Here is an 18,513-nt window from a genome sequence, read left to right as displayed (position 1 = left end):
TTTGATTAAGTAATGGGCAGTATGCAACCCCTTCAAAGTAAAAAAAGAATAAAAAAAAGCCACAGAGGTTCATCAAGAAAAAAGAGGAAATATCAGAAGCAGATTTTCCACTCCTGAGGCCTTGGGAGAATTGAGTCTTTCCAGAGCTCAGGAATTATATAAATAAGGTCTCAGCCTTAAATCAACTCTGTTTAAAGGCCCTCAAGCATTTGGGTGGTGATAGATGCCTTGGAGAGTTGCCATGAGTTGAAGGGCAAGTTTAGAAGTTGTGTCTTTCCTTCTGTCCCCTCCTCTCTCCTCCCCCTTCCCCATTTTCTTTCATTTCCTGGTAGGGCTGAAAACAGACTGTGACTACCACAGGGAAGCACCAGATGCTGTCACGGCATGGAAGTCATAAGGTAGCAGGAGACCAAGGTAGAATTCTTGTTCCAACAGTGGGATGGAGAAATGAAGATCATCAAGAAAGGTACAAGTTTGTCGCACTATTCCTCCTCACTATGCATGGGAAGTCTGTTTTACTTTCCTGTCTTGATGAAATGGCCACATGGAAGGGAGCATGCAGGCCCAATTGAGAGGAAGGTGGGAAATTAAACTTGGTTGAAAGGTTGATTTCAGAACACAGGAAACAGGATTAGAATGGATAAATAGATGTTAGGAAAAGGGGGGGGGATATTTTTCTATAATATTGTCACTATGTTGTAATTAAATGTTAAATGTCAGGATAGAGTGAAGAAAAGGAAACTAGTTTGTGTGGAGGAAAAGAGAGTGAATGAGCTCAAAATCATATATAAGTGCAGCAAAAGTGAAAGGCAGAAAAAAGAGAGCAACAACATTTGAACTTAACAGAGCAGGGAGCCCTACTAACTGTATGATTTATTCATGAGGAAAAGTTGAAGAAGAGAAGGCCCTTTTCTACAAGAAATATCAAAACTGTGATTGGTAATCTAGGCAATATGATGTGAAAAGCTGAAAGTTTCACCTGTGAAAGAGAAGCTGAGAAGTGGTTTTGGAGGTCTACCATGAAAAGAAAGATGCTAGGTCAAGAAAAGCAGATTGAAGAAAACAGCAGCCCGGAAAGAAAGGCTTTGATTACTGGACCGGTAACTCAATAGTTTGGTGTAAAACTCCTATTAGCACTAAACTTGTTGATGTGCTATTTATTGTTTCCTCATGAGAGAAATAGAAAGCTCTAAGGAATTTATAATTTGAATTAGAAAGCTCATAAACAATTATTTTAATAGATTAAAAATATTTCTTTTTTAACTGGATCACGCAGGGAAGTCACATTTTAGAAGTCCCCCTGGTTCGTGAGAAACAAGCTTGTTAAGACTAAATGATACAGAAATAGAAGAGATTTTTGTAGCCTCAATGCTAAATGTGAGGTTGAATAAAAGGCACGGGTCCCCAAAACAAGCTTAATTTTGTTTCCTGATTTCTGATCCCTGCCTGAATTTCACTGTGATTTTTCCCCCCTGAACAAATAGCATCCTATCCAAACAGTGATTCTGAGTGAGGTCTCTTTGAAAAAAACCTTTTATTTAGCAGACATAAGAGGCCTCTCTGCAAGAAGTAAACTCCACATTGGGGTTCCTCCATGGCAGGAGTTCATTCTCTACATCAGCAAATTGTATCTCAAGAGGCAAAGAGATAAGAGCTTTGGCAGCACAATGGTAGATAAATGCATGTAAGAGGAAAGGGCATTCAATGCAATTCACTCCTAAATAAGGAGATAACATAATTTCAGTTTTTATTCTACAGACAGAGAAATAAAATTGCTTTACATTTTAATCTAGTCAAATCCAGATTAAGCTGATGAGAATTTGGTCTCATTTAAATCACCATGAAAAGATAATGATGATTTACTTTAATGTTCCTTGATTTTAAGAGGAATTACTGTATTTTGAACAAGTTAAGATATATCCCCAATTCTTGTTTTATTTTATTTAAAGTATTTATATAGATGCCCCTCTTCAGATCAACTCTGGGTGGTTGGCTCCTGTCAAAAAGATATTTTTAGTTGAAGGTCTTCATGATTTATACAAGACAAGCATGTGAGTTTGGGTCTTTCTCTTGGTATTAGCCATGACACCTCTATACCTTTATGGTCAAGTTGACATGTAAGTTTAAATATCAAATATTGTCTTTATGTTCTTGTTATTATGTTCCTGGTTGCATCTGGTTGACTAGGATTTAAAGCAAAATATTTATTTAGATGGATTTTTGGCTGATTAAGAAATTTTTGTTTTTTAATTAATTTGAAACTTGCACGGATGAAAAAGCTAATGGATTGCAGCCAAAACTGGTCAGTTTTCCATCTTTTTCTTTTTGCATTAATTTCCTCTTCTTTTCTCTCTTCCCCTTTTCTATATTACTTTTGTTGAAGACAAGCATCATCTGTTTTTCTTTATATTTCCTTATATTTCCCTGATTTTGCTTTCCTTTTTGTATATTTATGTTAGTTTAATCAAAGTCTATTTAGTCAGCTGTGATTTAGTCTGATTTTGTAATACATTTTTTCATAATTGCATTTGCATTTATTTTATAATTTGGCCCATTGTTTTGGCAATTAGCCCTACATATTTAATTTGCAAGTAGATGACATCAAACTTTGGTCCAGCAAATAGCATTTAAATATACATCTCTGTTTAATTTAATTTAATTAATTAATTCAAGCCAATCTTTATTGGTCTTGCAGGAAAGTTAAATAGGTCTAACAAGAAAAGGTAACAGTAAAGTTAATATTTTATGTTTTCCTCAATAAGGAAAACAAGAACGTGACCACAAGAAGAAGCGGGCAGAATCTGAGCCTAGTTGGGAAAAAGATCAGAAGCAATGTGAAAAAATATTATTTTGCTGAAAGAGTAGTAGATGCTTGGAACAAACATCCAGTAGAGTGGTTGGTAAATCCACAGTAATACAGGAAATAGTATAAGGGCAGACTAGATGGACCATGAGGTCTTTTTCTGCTGTCAATCTTCTATGTTTCTATGTTTTTCATATGTTGGCAGTGTGAGTGGTGTATTAGAAAGACTGTTGAGGCTCTGGTAGAATATTTTAACTGCAATTTTTTTAAAATTGTTTTTCTTTCAAAACCATGGTAATATTTAGTTCACTTTGCAACAAAAATGTAGAGGTGACCTATGCTTAATGCAAGACTAAATTTCCTATGGATAAAAATCCTGTATCTCATATCTCTTCTCTTCTATCCCTATGTATTTTCTTCTATTCTCTCATTGATATATTTTATTCCTATATTTTCTCCTCTATCCTTCTTCAGGATTTCCACTATAACCGTCATTGTGTATTATTGTGTATTTTGTGTATTGACAAAATAAATAAATCAAATATAAAAATAAAATAAAAGACATAAGAGCATAAGAAGAACCGTGCTGAATCAGGCCAAAGCCCATCGAGTCCAGCATTCTGTGTCACACAGTGGCCTCCCCAATTGTCCTTGGGGATCTTGAGCAGAAAGAGAAGGCAAAACCCTCCCTTTCCCTCGACCCCCAACAAATGGTTCTCAAGGGAATCCTGCCTGCCTCAACCAACATAGAGGTGGCACATGGACATCTTGTTTCAATAACCACCAACACACTTGGCATCCATGAATCTGTCTAATCCTGCCTTGAAGCTATCAAGTCTGACAGCTGTCATGACCTCTTGTGGAAGTGAATTCCATAAACCAACAACCCTCTGGGTGAATAAATATTTCCCTTTATTTGTCCTCACTTTCTTACCTGTAAACTTTAGGGAGTGCCCCGTTGTCCTAGTATTGTGTGATAGAGAAAAGAATTTTTCTCTATCCACCTTTTCTATCCCATGCATGATTTTATACACTTTGATCAAGTCACCCCTTAAATGCCTTCTTTCAAGGCTGAAGAGACCAAGGCGTTGCAACCTGGTTTCATAAAGGAGGTGCTCCATTTCCTTGATCATATTCATTGCCCTTGTTTGCACCTTTTCCAGTTCCATTATATCCTTCTTGAGGTGCGGTGACCAGAACTGTACACAGTACTTCAAGTGTGGCCTCATCGTTGATTTGTACAGAGGCAATAGAACACTTACTGACTTATTTTCGATTCCCTTCCTAATCATGCCAAGCATGGAATTTGCTATTTTTACTGCTGCTGTGCACTGGGTTGACATCTTCATTGAGCTGTCCACCAAAACCCCAAGATCCCTTTCTTGGGTTGTCTCAGAAAGCTTGGTCCTGCTACCTGCCTGCAATTTGGCTGTTTGGATCTTACCAGGCTAAAGTTTGACTCAACTTTCCATCCTTCTGAAATTGTTTCACTGATTGTTGGTGGAAAAATGCTGACTCTGTAGCAATAGCAACAGAACTTAGACTTTATAGCCCTCTCTAAGTGGTTTACAGAGTTGGCATATTAATGTTCTCATTTCACCCATCTCGGAAGAGGCACATGTGCAGGACCGATATACAGCAGAGAGAGAGATTCTGTATATTATATATTTAAATCATATTAGTAGAGATGTGATAGCCCAATCATAACATATTTTTTATTTTCTTCCTATATTCATTATAAAATAGTTGAAAGAACAGAAGGATGAAAATCCAATAGACTATTTTGGTAGCAAAACATATTATCACCAGCAATAGTGTGTGAGAGCGAGCGGGGGGGGGGGAGCAGTGGAGACAGAGATGTGAGATTGTATGTGAGTGAGAGAGAAAAGAAAAAGCAAATTGGTAGTTCCACCAACATCATTCAAGTCTTGCCTCTAACACAATGTATTATGGGACAGCTGCAAAGTCACAGCAGACACTATTGCCATAATTAATCCCAAGATTCAATTAGGGATAAACACTGCTTCCAGATGTACTTTGATCTGTAAAGTGATGAAAAATAAGTAGAGAAATTATTTCCAGATCTTAGCATTTCTTGGCTTATTCTCTTACTCTTGATTGCAACCAAACTGAAGCAATTGCTACGATTTGCTGATTTTCCCTTCTGCATATTTTTCTTAACTGGTAGTTCCTTGGTATCTGTGCAGTAGGTACCTGGACGCAATCTGAATGCAGCAATGAAGCAATTGGTTTGAACCAAAGTAAGACTGGATCTAATTGTATAAATGGAAGGTGGGGAGGGTGCTGGCTGATTTCAGTGAGGAGATAACAAGGATATGGGAAAATCAAGTGTGACGCTTTGAATCAAGCTTGAACTTGGTCACCATGTTTTTATGGAAGGTGGATTGTTCTGATCTTCCTCTTTTCAATTTTTCAGTTTACACTATAGTCCTGGTCATTTCTGTTGGTGTCTCCTTAATGTATTTATAATCAAATCTGACCCTCCTCAGATCTTCTAACTTCTTGCCAGTTGCTTTGACAGCATCAAATGCTCCCTTTTACACTTTACACGGGGCTACCCTTAAAGAGCCTTTGGAGGCTACAGCTGGGGCAGAGTGCAGTGCTCAGGCAGTTCATGAACGCCAAGAGTAGCGCATGCAACATCAATGCTCTGTGAGTTGCATTGGCTCCTGGGTGCAATTCCAGGTATTGGTAATCACCTTTAAAGCCCTTCATGGCATGAGTCCATGCTACTTGAGTGACTGTCTCATTCCATGGAGATTGGCCCACTCCAATCTTGAAGGCAGAAGAGTCGGCCCAATTATTCCAGCTGGTAGGATCCAGGAGAAGGGCCTTCTTTGTCATTGCACCTGCTCTGTGGAACATCTTCCCCCCCCACCACCATTCCAGGTTGACTCTTTTCTTTCAGAAAAGCCTAAAAGCCTGACTCTGCCAGTTGGTTTGGGGCTCCAATGGAACAGCACAAAGGAGTGGGTGGATTGATTAACAAAAGATCCTCCCTCCCACCCCCCCATCCTGCTCCTGGGTTTGCTCTCCCCATCTTTTAATTGGGTTACAATGCTTGGATTTTGTGTTATGTTTTTGTTTATATACTTTTTATCTTTTATGATTGTAAGCCGCCCAGAGTTCCCCTGCAGTAAGATAGACAGCCTATAAATTTTATAAACAATTAAAATAAACAAATGATACTCTGAACAGTACCCTCTGCATTTGGGCTTATGAAAATCAGTAATACAGATAAAAATGGCAGGTTCCCCTTTTCTTTCTATAGTTGGAACCCATTTATGTTATGTTCTATGCTGATTGCTTTTATGCAGCGTCCCATGACTGTCACTGAATGTTGCATCTTATGGTTTGTGATGACTGTATTTAATGATTATGAAAATGATTTATCACTTGTTGCTTGTGTGTACACTGAGAGCTGATGTACCGGAGACAAATTCCTTGTCTATCCAATCACACTTGGCCAATATAGAATTCTAGAACATTGGTAGATTATAGCTTTGAATACTTTATAAAAGATAGCTAGATAATAGATACCCAGATGGATAGATGTAGTGGCTAGCTAGATGATGGCTAGTTGATAGCTAGCTAGATGGCTAGATAGCTAGATTAGATGGTGAGATACCTGAGGGGGGGGGGAAGAGAGAAGAAAGACTGACTGACTGAGGAAAATAGATAAGTATAGGTCTTCATTACCAGAATTCATGGTCTCCATGAATTCTAGTCTCTTAGCCACTACCCCAGACTAGCTCTGTAAAATTTAGGTCTTTTTTAAATTATTGTAAGTCTTCAATGAAAGCAAGAAGTGTGTGTGTGTGTATGAGAGAGAGAGAGAGAGAGAGAGAGAGAGAGAGAGAGAAGAGAGAGAGAGAGAGAATCACTTCTATTAATGCAGGTAAACATTTATGCCCAAATATATGTACTTCATTGCAAGGCTCAAATGCTCACGCACGCTACATGATCACATGGAGAAGCAAAAGACAGACGTTTTCTATTTGGAAGGCAGAGCACACATTTGCTGCAGATTTCCTGCCAACAGCAAAGCTGTGACCTGCATGTATAACTGAGCCTGGACTCCGGTATTCGATCTTGTGGGGGTGGGGGTGGGGTGCATGATGTAAAACTGGCAGGGTGATGACTCCAGGTCTCTCAGACGAAGTCATCTTAAGAGAAAAGGAGGAGAAAAGGCAGCCATTTGTCTTCAAACCAAACATTCTTCTTCCACGAATGACATCTTAATGAGAAGCAGGTCACTTTTATCAGTTGGTGCAGGAAAATAGAGTGTTGCTAATCCTAGCGTCAGAGAGCTGGAAGCAGCTTCTGCAGCTACCGCAAAGGTCTCCTGCTTGGAATATTGTGCTGCAGGGGAATGCAGCTGAGGAGGGAAGAGATTAGTCCCTAGCAGCAGCTAATCAGGCAAGGTCATGAGTAATCTCCTTGGGGTTAACTGGGACTGTGCTGCAACACTAGAATCCAGTAAAACACATTTGCAGCCAGGGGTGAGCTACTGCCTGGATGGGGGGGGGGGGATGCAGAGAGGTAATTAAAATGGAGCTCTACCCCAATTTGTACTGAAAGATGTTGAAAGAAAATGCAGGGCGTCCTGCATATGCCATGCCCACAGTGTGGTAGTAAACATTTTGGTAGCCCTTCACTCTTTGCAGCATAAGTAAGAACCGACCTCTTAATAAGGACTCAGGAATGCTTATACCCAAAAGAAAAGGGTACTCAGGGGTCCAAATTCATTTTTTGTCTATGCAGTGTGATTGTCAGTGTTCTGAGTAATGCACCCATTGATAGATTCCTCAAAGTAAATATTTATTGGATACATCATATTGGTACAGCTGGTGAAAACCAACTCTGAAAGTTGCCACAGTTTTCACCTAATTAAAATAATAAAACTCCCCCCTCCTCAGTGTCATCAGTCACATGGTTCAATGAATACACTGGCAGGCTCCTCTCCTCCTTCACCAGCCACCTGTTACAATGACCTTGGTTCCTACAAGAAAACTTTTTTTGTTTTGACTGTATCTACTCCCCTCTCCCCTTTCCCTTTCAGTGTCAGGGAAATAGCATCTGAAATTAAATCAGAGTCCGAAACATAATTTTCCTCAAAGTTCCAATTTATTAGCAGAGCCATGTTGGGACATCTGTGAGAAACCCGAATCTTAAGTCCTGACGGTTTCTCCACCCAGTTAAAAGTGCATTCCCTTGTTCCCACACCCACAAGTTCATCACATAGCCCACTTCTGCCAATCTGTCCGATCCCCCCATCAACCTCTGGGCATGTGCTGAACAAAGGATGACCTTGAGAATCTAGAAGGAATTTGGTCTCTCTAAAACTCTACAATCGTCATGCAACAGCCCCTCCCAAATGCCCACAGCACTAATACATTTTACATTCTAATATGTGGGAGGCCAAAGGCTCCAAATCAAACGATGGCTTCGGCCTGACACTTGGGCTGTGTGTCAACTATGAAGCTGCACAGGATGGCTTCAGTTAGGTTCACTTCAGAATTGACAGTGATGATGACCGTTGATCCGAAAAGCGAAACCTCCACCTTTGGAAACAAACAATAGAATGATGAGGATGAATAGTGTGATGGAATCCCCGACCAAATGATAAAAGCAAAGTAAATATGCAGTTTAAATGGAGAAGGGCAGGTGAATGAATGAATGAATAAATGAATGAATGAATGAATGAATGAATGAATGAATGAATTAAAAAAACAAATTAGACCCGGGGTGGCGCAGCAGGTAGAGTGCTGTACTGCAGGCCACTGAAACTGACTGTAGATCTGTAGGTCAGGGGTTCAAATCTCACCACCGGCTCAAGGTTGACTCAGCCTTCCATCCTTTCGAGGTGGGTAAAATGACCTGGATTGTGGGGGTAATATTATGCTGGCTCTGTTAAAAAGTGCTATTGCTAACATGTTGTAAGCCGCCCTGAGTCTAAGAAGAAGGGTGGCATAAAAATCAATCAATCAATCAATCAATCAATCAATCAATCAGCCAATCAATCAAATAAACAAACAAACAAACAAAGGATTCCCTGCAGATTTTTTACTGTATTTTTACCCTACGACTTTAGGGGGCAGTGCTCATCTCCGTTTCAAGGCCATTGAACCAGCACTGTCCAAAGACATTTCCATGGTCATGTGGCCAGCATGACATCATGGAGTGTTGTTATCTTCCAATTGAAATGGTACCTATTTATCTACTCACATTAACATGCTTTCAAACTGCTAGATGAGCAGAAGCAGGGATGAATATGGGAGCTCACCCCATCACATGGCCTTGGGGCCTTGAACCTGGGCATTAACCAGGTTCAATCTAGTTAACCGCTCAGACATGGCATTATCCCTAACCAAGTAGTAATGAGGCAAAAAGAAGAAATAGATTTGCCACATAATTAGAGGCAGATATGAACAAAAGCAGCACAAATGTTTTGGTCCTTTCACCCTCACCTTGCATCCCAGTATGATACAAACATACTCCGGCTATCTCCTACTTGTTATGTCCCATGAAGTTGCATTTTGCTGGTCCCAGACGTTACATAAGGCAAGCTTAGGGTCAATTTCATTTTACTGGTGTAGAAGTTGTGTTTTCCATTGATTTAAGCATAGGCAGAAAGCAGTTCAGCTCAACAATGGGAAAAGGTTGCTAGATACATTTGTCCTGAATCAGCAGAGAATTGCAAAATACTTATGGATTTTTTTTTAGGTAAGAAAGGCTCCAGGGAATTTTACTTCAGGAGTCCAATTTGTACACAGTGTGCTCAGAGTAAGCACGTGATATAAACCTACAGGGAACTTACTAGCTCTATTATTGCTATGCCCAGTTATCTGAACTGAAATTGGAGTGGTTTACCCTTCAGATTAGTCCTTAAAAATTTAACCTCTTGCCCCCTTTTTAATTGGAAACCCCCCCACTTTATTTTGTTTCCCAACACACTAGCTTTCTACATGCCAGGGGACTAAAGTAACCATGCTGTTTTTATCATTCAGCATTATGTTAAGTTGCAAAATATTTTACAAGATCAGTGCAGCAAAACCAAATGGATTTCTTTTTAAATATTCTTTTGATATCAATAAGGGCAAGTGTAACTAAGACTTTAGGATGTGGTTTCTCTAAGAGTTAGTTGCACCCTTTGAATATTTTTTATCACTAAAAAGGTGTGATTATTGAACAAATCAAGCTGGTTGTAGAAAGTTCAGAATTTCCTGGACTCCAAGAATGCAGTTCATCCAACCATCCATACATCCATCTACACAGAGAGAGAGAGAGAGACAGAGAGAGAGACAGAGACAGAGACAGAGAATAGAATAGAATTGAATAGAATAGAGTAGGAGGTTTTTATTGGCCAAGTGTGATTGGATACACAAGGAATTAAGTATTATAAGGTACAACAACACTTAATGATAGTTTGGGTACAAATAAGCAATCAAATCATATTAGGAACCAGTCAATATAAATTGTAACAATACAAGCAACAAAGTTACAGTCATACAAATATATAAAGATCTTCTCATGTGTTGTGGTTGGCTCTGGGCCAGCTCCTGCTCCGAGGACTGTGGATGTTGATTTGGGAGAATTTTCATGTTCTTTGAGACCAGTTTTACTGCCAACAGCTTCAGACAGTGAAGATTTTGTGTCAAAGGCAGACTCTGGGTCATAGTTCCCTCTAAGCTGAGCAGTGAGCAATCGCTCACTTAAAAATCATCATCAACTCAGAATTTTCCAAACCTGCCCAGAAGCCGAGAGGGAAAGAGTGAGAGGGAACGAGAGAGAGAGGAAGAGAGGAAGAGAGAGAAACAGAAAGAAAAAAGAGAGGAAGGAAAAGAGAAAGAAAAAGAATGGGAGTAAGAAAGAGAGAAAGAAAATCAAAATCTAGTTTGAAACTAGCTCAACTATTTAAGTGGCATTTTGATATTGATAGAGTTGCCCTATTATGAGCTCACTGTTATAGACACACAGTACAGTATTTTATTTTGAAATTCTCTGAGGCAAAACAGGGTGGGTTTTTTATTTATTTATTTATTTGTTTGTTTGTTTGTTTATTTATTATTTCTGTGCCGCCCAGTCCCGAAGGGACTGCCGCTCAGACACTATACTTTTCCGCCCACCCCAAAAAGAAATTAGAGGGAACACTGCTCTGGGGGTGAAGCAGAATAGGATGGTGCAGGCAGCCCATTAGTGAGTCATCATCAGAATCAGAGGAAGATGGATTAATAGATGCTCGCAGGCGCGGGTTTATGACGAGAAGGGAACAACTGCGCAAGTATTATATAGACGATAAGGGAGAACAGCTGTGGCTGGGGCAATTAGGCTTATGGGGCTGCTGATAAATTGCCAGCCTTGCTGAGAGCGTGCATGGGAGATTATCCATTTGGAGAAGGACGAGTGTTGTTTGTTTTGGGCTGTTTCAGGATTTACAAAGACTTTTTGGATATTTCACAGTTAAGTACATTTTGTGGACTCTTGAAGGGGTGGTGGCTTTGATGCCTTCACAGCTGCCTTTATCTGTGTTGTTTTTGTTTTTCACAGCATTCAAGGCTTGTGGTTTGTGGGAGAGCACTTTGGCTGTTTTAAAGTGCGTGCACACAATAGTTTTGTTTTGATAAACCAACTCCCTGATTTACTTTACAACAGTGTGTGTGTTTGAATTTACATTTCTGACTTAATTGGGGCTTGTAACGTGAAGCCTGGCATAACATCATGTTTGTTAGGTTTGATGTTAAATCAGAATTACATTGCTGAGAGTTTAGGCACTAGGGCCAAATGGTGGTAGAAATGGACTGGATCCATATAAGTTGTCTTTATGGGTGAAGGTGTTTAAGATAGCCAAGTGTAGCAATTAAAAAGGCAAATGCACTAACCATTTCCCCCTTATCTCCTACTAAGTACCCTGCACAGACATGATTTTACATTGGATATGAGATTTCCTCCCTTCCCTAAAATTTCAGATTGTTTTCAAAGAAGACTGAGAAAAATGCTTTTGCTACATGTTTAAATAGGAATAGACAGGACAATATGATGGATGTGATGGCCAAGTTGTTAATTATTATTTATTTAAATCCAGAAAAATGAGTTTGGTTTCTGTTAGTTTTGTTATAATGATTCAAAAGACTACCTTGCTGGGGGGGGGGGGGAATTATCTTTGCTCACAGGAAAAAAAATCATGCATTGCTGTTGATTAAATGGGAAAGTAACAGGGTCAAAAGCACATCATTTATCTGGCTTTAAATAAGCCACTCGTGACCCCAAAGTGCTGTTGGGAGAATGTGTTTCTAAATGTTATTACACTTTCTGAGACAAGGAATTTAGCCTCACCTACCCAATGATTCCTGAAGCAAGATTTATAACAGAAAGAAGATTCATTTAAGGAAAAATGTGATAGCGGTAGCTATGTCCTCCCAGGAGAGGCAAACAGCAGGTGATTGTTTCTGTGTCTCTATGTACAGTGGTACCTCTACCTAAGAATGCCTCTATTTCAGAACTTTTCTAGATAAGAACTGGGTGTTCAAGATTTTTTTGCCTCTTCTTAAGAAACATTTTCTACTTAAGAACCCAAGCCCGGAAAAAATTCCCTGGAAATTTGAGAGCGGCACGAAGACCCAATCAGTTTTCTGCCATTCCCCCTTTAATCCTGGCCATCTTGGGCTGCCAGAGGAGCCTTTTGGTGGCACTAAGGAAGCTTTGGCAGTCCAGAGTGAATGAAGCGTTTTCCTTTCTCTAGGCACGTGGAGAGGGAATAGACCACTTTGCTGTAGTGACTCTCTCCTGCTGCCTCCCATACACTCGGCACAAGGTTGCCTCCCAGAGCGTCTGGGCACGGAAAGGCAAAAGGGGGCGCTTCACCCAGGCCGGATCAACTTGGCTTCAGCCAAACCGAAGAATCAGCATAGTGAAGGAAAGGCGCTGGCTACAAAGCGAGTGAGTGAGAGGAGAGGGGAGCCCTCTACCATGGGAAGGAAGAGGAAGCAGGTAGCAGCAGCAGCCACCTTTCAGGCAATGTAGCGGGAGGTTCCCCCTCTTGCCCGCCTGGGTTTTTCTCTCTCTGGCGCAATGTACGGGAGGCAGCCTCGTGCTGGGTGTATGGGAGGCGCATGCTCCTCCTTGTCACCTCAGAGTCAATGTTCCCTCTAATTTTTTTTTGGTGTGGGCGGAAAAGTATAGTGTCTGAGCGGCAGTCCCTTTGGACTGGGCGGCATAGAAGTATAAATGAATGAATGGATGAATGAATGAATGAATGAATGAATAAATAAGAAAAAAATTCCCTTCTTTTTTATTAAAAGAAATTAATAATAAAAACAAAACCAAAATCTATTACTATTATTACTATCTTCTCTTTTTCCATCCCTGTCTCCTCCCCCCTTGTGTGTGTGTGTGTATGTGTGTGAACTCATGAACCATTTCCAATAACAAGTGAGCTATTGGAAATGGTTCAAGAGTTCACACACACACACACACACAAACGGCTGGGTTTTTTTTCCTGTTATTATTTGGGTGCTTTTTACCATATGTTTTAAATCAAGAGTCATTTCTCTCTCTTTCTCTCTCCCCCTCTTTCTCTCTCTCTCTTTTTCTCACTTTCCCTCTCCCTCTCTTTCAATTTCTCTCCCCCTCTTGCTCTCTCTTTCTCTTGTTTTCTTTCTCTCTTTCTATTGCTTTCTTTCTCTTTCACTTTCTTTCTATCTCTTGCTTTCTTTCTCTTCTCTCTCTTGCTATCTCTCTCCCCCCTTTCTTTCTCTCTCCCTTTCTCAGTTACTTTCTCTCTCCCTCTCTCTCCCTCTCTCTTCCTCTCTCTCTGTCAGCGAAGGGGCTGCGAGAGCGCTTTCTCCGAGCGCTTCGGGAATGCCTGCCCTGCCTCTACTGCAGCCCTCTTGCTGAAAGGTCTGGGACAAAAGCACTCCCAGCAGCGAAGGGGTTGCGAGAGGGGCGGGGCGGGCATTCCCCAAGCGCGTGGAGAAAGCCCTCTCTCGCAGCCCCCTGGCTGGCAGCGCAGAAGTGGAGAAGAAGAAGCCGCAGCCACCGCCATGAGAGAAATTGTGCCCCAAGGCAGGAGGCGGCGGCAGAGGAGAGGGGGCGGATCAGGCAGGCGGGGAGCAGCGTTGAGAGGCCAGGGGCGCGAGGGGGCTGGAGGCACCATGGGGAGGCAGGGGCGGCAGCAGCTCCCTTCCCTTCTACTGCTGGTGCCTCCACGCCCCCCCCCCCGTGGGCTGGCAGGGGGATGGGGAGCGTGGCCTGTGGAAAAGGGTGTGCGGGGGGGAGTATTTGGGGGCACGCGCCTGCGCGCGCGCAAAGCTTACGGGGAACACTGCTCAGAGTCTCTCTTTTTTTAAAAAAGCCTTAATGTTCTGGATATTTTTGATTCACCTCACCTTCTTCCTTTGGCAGCAATTGTCCTCCTCCTCTTCTTCCTCCTCCTGCATTATTTGCTTTTACATTGATTCCTACGGGAAAAATTGCTTCTACTTACAAACTTTTATACTTAAGAACCGGACAATTGATACTCCCCCAAAATATTACATTCTCTGGGAGGGAGTGCATAATTACTTCTTGCAGAAGATATTATTATTATTATTATTATTATTATTATTATTATTATTATTATTATTATTATTATTATTATTATTACTATTACTATTATTAAGTGTGTTTGTCTGTTTGTTTAAAGTTCAATAGCAGCCCATCTCTACAAGTAACACTGGCTGGTGTGTATATCAAAAAACATAAAAACAATTAAAACAATACAGAATAAATATATATGGCACTGAGTAAAATGTTTATTATGGATGTTAAGGCAGCCACTAAATGGGGCCTTTAACACATATGGGGCCCCATTTAGTGGCTGTCTTAACATCCATAGTAAACATTTTACTCAGTGCCATCCTGATATCTGAAAGAAGAATATTCCAGGGGACAGTAGCCATTACACCTCTGCATAAAAAAATAAACATTAAAAGGGGAAGAAAATTAAGACAAGATGGAAAAAATTCAAAATTATGGAGGCTTAATAGAATAGAACAGAATTCTTTATTGGCCAAGTGTGATTGGACAAACAAGGAATTTGTCTTGGTGCATATGCTCTCAGTGTACGTAAAAGAAAAATATACATTTGTCAAGAATCATGTGGTACAACACGTAATGATTGTCATAGAGCAATAAGCAATGAAGAAACAATCAATATTAATAAAAATCTTAGGATACAAGTTACAGTCATACAGTTCTAAGTGGGAGGAAAAGGATGATAGGAACCATGAGAAAAAACTAGTAGAAATAGAAGTGCAGATTTAGTAAAAAGTTTGGCAGTGTTGAGGGAATTATTTGTTTAGTAGAGGGCATGGCGTTCGGGAAACACTGTTCTTATGTATAGTTGTCTTGGTGTGCAGTGCTCTGTAGCAATGTATTTAAATAAACAATGTATTTAAACATAAAAATTTAGGGCTGGCAGCTTTTATTTTTCCATGTTTTGAAAAGGAAGCACCATAAAACTCATATCTGAAAGCAAAAACCAATTGGAATTACAGTGATACCTTGTCTTACGAACCTCTTGTCATACGAACTTTTCGAGATACGAACCCAGGCTTTAAGATTTTTTTGACTCTTATTCCGCAGGGGGGAGAATGCAGTGGGGTAGCAAAAACCCCACTGCATTCTCCCCCCTGCAGTAGACCCCCTGCCGTCCTTTTTGAAAGATCAAAGATCCTTTTTGATCTTTCAAAGAGATCCAAATATCTTTACTATTTTTAAACTCTAGGAATGCTGGATCATAAAATTACCTCAGCAAGGAAAAAAATGTAGGAAAAGGCAGGAAATGCAAACTAATTGAAAGTTTAGTCCTGGGAAAAGTTTTAAACAATTGGGGTGTGTGTGTGTGTGTGAATAAAGCAATTTGGAATCATTTAGTGTAATATACCAGATGCTTGTATTTGGTACATTTGGCTTATTAAAGAGATGGTGAGGATTGAAGTAAATTGGACACAACAGTAAACTTTAAAATAATGGTTATGATTCAGAAAAAGATAGAGTGCTCCATATATACTGAAGACCCATCAGGCACAGATTCAATCCCAGCATGGTTTTTTTTAAATGTCTCAAAGCTTTTAACAAAGTTAAAGTTAAAAACTCTAAGTTATTTGACATTACAGCTGATTAGCTTTTCAGTGTACTACAGTTTGTGAGTTTTTATGTCCCTCCGCAATAATAAGTCCTGAAATAAATTGAAATTTGTTGCAGTGAAAAGTGATAATATTCAGGGAATTGAAAAAGAACGGAAATCAATAGTTTATTCAGCAAGTAGAGAACCAGATGTCAGGGGTATGTGTGCGTATGTGTTCTATTTGTGAGGCTATCTACTAGGAAAATATTAAATTCAGTAATACAATTACATAATAAGTGCTAATAAATATTGTTCCCTAGCAAACAATTTTAGGCCATTTTATAAAGAACAAAATCCATATGGTGGTTAAAGTTTTGGACTAGATCCAGCTTCAAGTCCATCCTTAATCACAGAAACTCCCTGAATGATTTTGAGCCAGGCACTCTCTCTTAGCCATCTCTGCTACACAGTGTTGTAGGAATAAAGTAAATCTTTATTTATGTGGATTTAAAGGCTGCTTAACTCCCCAACTCCCAGGCTTGAGAACAATTGCAGGGTGGGACCCAGAGAAGTACCTACTTCCTAGGTCTTAATAAGTGTTTAAGTGAAGGGGCCCCGGATCACACCTACTTTATCTGAACTTACAGGGCAGGTAGAAACTACCAGAAACAAATAAATAGTGATCGATAGTCTTGAACTATACCTTAAAGCAACCAGTGGAACTCATGAAGCAGTGGTGACATGTATGTGCTACTGTAGCTGTTTTCAACTTTTTTATTTTTTTATTTTTTATTTATTTTATTCATTTGTCCAATACATAAATACATAGGAAGAAAAATAGACATGTGATAATATAAAAGAGGGTGGAGGTGAACTTAGAGGAGAGGATATATGAAAGGAAGAGAATATATAAGATAGGTGAAAAAAAGGAAAGACAATTGGACAGGGGACGAAAGGCACACCAGTGCACTTATGTACGCCCCTTACTGGCCTCTTAGGAACCTGGAGAGGTCAATCATGGAGAGTCTAAGGGAGAAGTGTTGGGGGTTAGGGGTTGACACAATTGAGTCCGGTAATGAGTTCCACGCTTCAATAACTCGATTGTTGAAATCATATTTTTTACAGTCAAGTTTGGCGCGGTTCGTATTAAGTTTGAATCTGTTGCGTGCTCTTGTGTTATTGCCGTTGAAGCTGAAGTAGTCATTGACTGGTAAGACATTGCAGCATTGTGGGCAAAGCTCAGATCATGTTTTAGGCGTCGTAGTTCTAGGCTTTCTAGGCCCAGGATTGTTAGTCTATTTTCATAGGATATTCTGTTTTGAGTGGAGGAGTGAAGGGCTCTTCTGGTGAAATATCTTTGGACATTTTCAAGGGTGTTGATGTCTGAGATGTGGTATGGGTTCCAGATAGATGAGCAGTAGTCAAGGATGGGTCTGGCAAAAGTTTTGTAGGCTCTTGTGGGCCAGGGACCACTGGCAAAGGCTTGCAGAAGTGTTATGATTTAAATCTCGACTTAATGTCTCTTTCAGACTACAAGATGCACATTAGCTTTAGAGGAAGAAAACAAGAAAGAAAATCTGCCTCTGCCTCCCAGCACCTATCCAGTATTCATCTGGCTATTATCCTTGCAGCAAACAGCTTCAGCTTCAGCACGTTATCACAGCCCCAGTACGTGGCTTGTCATGGCTCCACTCCATTACGCCCACCACCGATCAATTCAGCTGAACTGCTGCCACCACTAGGGAACACTGGAGCCTTTGTTGCTGAACAGCTGATTGGTGATTGGATTTGCTTCCTGAAATATCACCAATCAGCTGTACTAGGTAGCAGAGATCGCAGCCACCCCTTTGCTGCAACCATTTGCTGCTGCCCTTTTGCTGCTGCCACCATGGCCCATTCACCACAGCCCATGTGCTGTTGTTGCCACTCGTTTACCCATTTGCCGCTGCTTGTTCGCCACGGCTGTGGCCTGTTTGATGCCAATCGCTGCCTAAAACAGCTGATCAGCACCGCACCAAATCCGCTCCCCCACCACAATATTCACTCTATAAGATGCATAGACATTTCCATCCACATTTTTGGAGGGGGAAGTGCATCTTATAGTCCAAAAATATGGTAAGTCCTGGGGATCCATGGACATACTGGGGGGCCACACTGACGAAAAGGTTGAGAACCACCATGCTACTGCATTCTAGACCAGCTGTCCCTTCAAGGGCAGTCCCATTACAGTGTAGTAGTCCATTTGTGATGTACCTACAGCGTGAATGACTATTTAAAGAGCCTTCTGTTTTAAAAATGGCTGGAACTGGTGCACTGGAGGGATCTTGTGTAAGCTGCCTTGCAGAGAGGGGCGGCATACAAATCTAAATAATTAATAAATAAATAAAATAGAAATTCTAATAAATATAAGTATGTACTGTATATAAAATGAGTAAGTTGTTGCATTGGTGCTGCTGCAAAACTCTTTGTTGTGTACATTGCCATCCAGATATATTGGAATATGATAATTGCTAATACAAGTTTAGGATTTCTGTCAAATGCAGAAATTTGCCATTCTAAAAATGTACCATTCACCAAGAGA

The 18,513-nt window shown here is 40.4% G+C and overlaps 1 protein-coding gene across 2 annotated transcripts in view; it reads left to right on the top strand.

The window, feature by feature from the left end:
• Positions 1-208: 208 nt before the first annotated feature.
• OXTR (oxytocin receptor) overlaps positions 209-18,513 on the top strand; it is a 48,967-nt gene continuing 30,662 nt past the window's right edge. Inside the window, exon 1 of one of the 2 annotated variants that reach the window (XM_070738276.1) lies at positions 209-466. The gene's annotated coding sequence lies outside the window, so the exon portion shown is untranslated. Of the gene's footprint in view, positions 467-1,964; positions 2,052-18,513 lie in introns of those variants that run through there. The other variant, XM_070738278.1, reaches the window with a different exon arrangement.

Source organism: Erythrolamprus reginae, chromosome 2 (genome assembly GCF_031021105.1).
Source record: "Erythrolamprus reginae isolate rEryReg1 chromosome 2, rEryReg1.hap1, whole genome shotgun sequence".
NCBI classification, from domain to species: domain Eukaryota; kingdom Metazoa; phylum Chordata; class Lepidosauria; order Squamata; family Dipsadidae; genus Erythrolamprus; species Erythrolamprus reginae.
Note: the sequence above shows the minus strand (reverse complement) of the source record. Positions and strands in the feature narration are given on the sequence as shown.